Consider the following 3,576-nt stretch of genomic DNA (forward strand, 5'->3'; position numbering starts at 1 on the left):
TGTTTGCTTTATGTTAAAAAAAAAGAAAGGTGAAATCCTTGCACTGACAAGACCTGGTGCCTTTTTTATTATTCTTGTAAGACCTGGTGAATTTTTTATTTAATTATTCTTGTAAGGCCTGGGGACCTTTTGAAACAGAGGCAGAAATGGGGCACTGGGGCTGGCATGGGAGAAGGAGGACATTAAGTTCCCTTCTTATGTGCTCAGGTTTGAAATAACTGAAAACAACATAACACTAGATGGCACTAGACCCCAGGCACTTAAATCTACAGTAAATTCATTTTACTTAAAGACATTGGCAAAATGGTGTAATTTCTAAAGAGGTTTATACCTTAATGCTAATATTTAAAAAAACCTCCCTGAGAAGCATCACTTTACACACACACACACACACACACACAGCACCAATTTCTACACTAGAGTGCAGAAACCGCTACTATGAAATCACACAACTGGGTGCTTAGTAACATCCTTTGGATAATTGCTTATTGTTGAAAAATATATTTTCCAAAGGATTTCTGGGCATCAGCAATCCAACAGACTGATGATGAAAGTTTGTAGCTTATCTAATTGCATGTAGTTATGAACTTATGTTAATCGTGCAATAATGTGAGCTAACAGTTTTATAATTTTATGTTCCCCAGTGTACATTAGAATGTGGTGGTTCTGGTTAAAAAGAGCGTTTTATATAAGAGAACTTTGTTTTACTACCGTAATCATGATACTTAGTCATGGTGTTCAGGGTATTTCCCATTTTCAGCTCTCTGTGCTCACTTAGGTATTATTTTTGTGTGTGAGGCCTGAATTATAAACATGAGTAACATACTGCACTTAGAACTTGGGGGCATTTTTCTACTTCAATTAGTAAATTTTAATATTTTGGAATTGTTTTTACAAATCATATCGAGGTCATATACTTCCGGCCTTCTCTCTCAAAAACAAAAAACCCCTAACTGTTTGGGAAGTTAGGGATTTACTAGGGTCAGGAGTTAATGTCCATTTATCCAGTCTTAGAATGCTTCACATACCTATCTACAAATTTCTCCAGTTCCAGTAACCAATCTGTTTTATAATTAAATTGCTTACCAAGTATTTCAGTGGCCAGCTCTGCTTCTATTTGTGCTAGCAGAAAGGAAGAAATTAATTTTCATTTCATTCAGCAGTGGTATTATGGAAGCTACTTTTTTGTGCTGACAAGTGGCCCATTTCAGAATCTCCTCTGTTATAAATAAATGCTTTCACCCTAGATGCCCAGGAAAAGACATTCAGACATTTGCCACTTGCCATCGTGTCCGTAGCAAATGCGCCTGGAGAAACACTACTGTCCTCCGGCGGCCTCATTCGCAGGTTCTTCTGTGGCTGGAGTCTCCCGGCGGCAGTGCCAGAGCGCTGGTTTGAAGGGAAGCAAAAGGAACCATGAAAAGATCTGTATTTTCTGTCCAAAAGAGAAACCATTCAGATGGTTTTTGGCAGGGATACAGGGTAATCATTGGCAATTTTTTTCTTCTGACGGATTGTGTCAATTTTTCTTCTATTTCTACTTTAACACTTAGCTAGAGGATAAATATTGTGGCTTTTTTCTAATTAGCTTTTTAAAAAAATCACTACTGATGCATGCTTGGTATAATAAAAAATGCAAACAAGTAGTTTAGTAAGTGCAAATTGTATAACTATTTCCCACTTTGCAAATCTGTACTTAGCCAGTTATCTGATTTGATGTTAATGTAGAAGCAGCCATATAAAAGCATAGTTACTCATCCAGCTCATTATTTATGATTTACTGGTGACTTTTTTCCTTTAACTTCCTATTTTGTTGTTAATCCTCACCCAAGGATATTTTTCCATGGATTTTTTTTCCTTTTTTTTTATTTTAGAGAGAGTAGAAGGGAAGGGGAGAAACAAAGAGAGAGAGAAACATTGATGTGAGAGACACATCAATTGGTTGCCTCTCACACATGCCCTGGCCAGAGCAAGGAATCAAACCCGCAACCAAGGTACGTGCTCTTGACCAGAATGGAACCCAGGACCCTTCAGTCCTCTGGCTGATGCTCTATTCCCTGAGCCAAACCAGCGAGGGCTCCTTTTATTTCTTAAATTTAATTTGTTACCTGAGCAGGGAGTACATACAGAAGATACAAAAATTCAAACAGTTCCAAAAGGTACGGAGTGAGAAGTCAGTCTGTGTCTGTGGGTTGCTCACTCTGCTCCCACCCAGTGGCATGTCACTCCCACCTCAGCACATGCAGCAGCTGATCTCATGGTCTCCCTCCCTGGGGATGTTGTGCTGCCTCCTCAGGAAGTGCTCGCTGCCCAATCACTTGAATAGAGAGTCCCCGTTGGCTTTCCCTCTATTATCTGTTTTCTACTTATTGTCTCTCCCCAGCCCACACCAAGTACCCACATTTCTAAGGGCAAGAACTTTGTCATGTTTGTAGTTCTATCCCCAGCAATTAAGAAAATGCTGGCAATCCTATTTGTTTCATTAATGCATTCAAACACATTTGTGTCAGGCACTGAGGATTAGCAGTGAATAATGCCACCAATATTTTTGTCTTCCATTCTAGTATTGTCAGGCAAAGCAATTATCAAAGAAGTAAAAGAAATATTTATTATGGTAGAAAGTGGTAAATGCTGTGAGAGTTGTGAGAATAAGCAAGTAATCTTTTCTGACAAAGAAGGAATTTAGCCAACTGTCATTTGAAACCACAAAGGTCAACCGTCCCATCCTCCTTTTTCCTTTAAATTAGCTAATCGCACAAGAATGTGAACCTGCACTCTGACCAATCAAGAGTGAGGCCGGATGGTGTGCGTCAGGGATAAAACCCGGGTGGACCATCTGCTCAGTGTGCATTCTGCCAGACCCTATGCATGCACACCCTCCTGCAGGAGGAAATGTATTTGCCTTGCTGTCTGGCTCCCGAGTACCCTTTGTGTTCTTCCAGGACCCCTGGTTTTGGCGCCCACCTTCTTTCTAACAACTGTGGGGGCTCATCTGGGATTCCACTAGTTGCAACGGGGGCCATTGGACCCATCTCTTAAGGAGGCGCATCTCGCTGCCAAGTTGCAGTGGCCTTGGTGAGGAGGAACAGCCATTACCCCCTGGACCAACTATGTTCCTCTCTCTATATATATTTCTTCTCATTACAGCAGTCCCTTTAGCATTTCTTGCAGTGCTGGTTTGATGACGATAAACTCCTTTAGCCTTTTTTTGTCTGGGAAGCTCTTTATTTTACCATCTATTTTGAATGATAGCCTTGCTGGGTATAGTAATCTTGGTTTCAGATCCTTGCTTTCCATTACCTTGAGCACTCCATGCCATTCCCTTTTGGCTTGTAGAGTTTCTGATGAGAAATCAGCTGACAGCCTGATGGGAACTCCTTTGTAGGAAACAAATTGCTTTTCTCTTGCTGCCTTTAAGATTCTCTCTTTGTCTTTACTTTTTGGCATTTTAATTATGATGTGTCTGGGCATGGACCTGTTTGGGTTCTTCTTGCTTGGGACTCTCTGTGCCTTCTGCACTTATGTGACCTTTTCTTTCACCAGGTTAAAGATGTTTTCTGCCATTATTTCTTCCAA

The sequence above is a fragment of the Myotis davidii genome, unplaced genomic scaffold, assembly GCF_000327345.1.
Source record: "Myotis davidii unplaced genomic scaffold, ASM32734v1 scaffold249, whole genome shotgun sequence".
NCBI lineage: Eukaryota > Metazoa > Chordata > Mammalia > Chiroptera > Vespertilionidae > Myotis > Myotis davidii.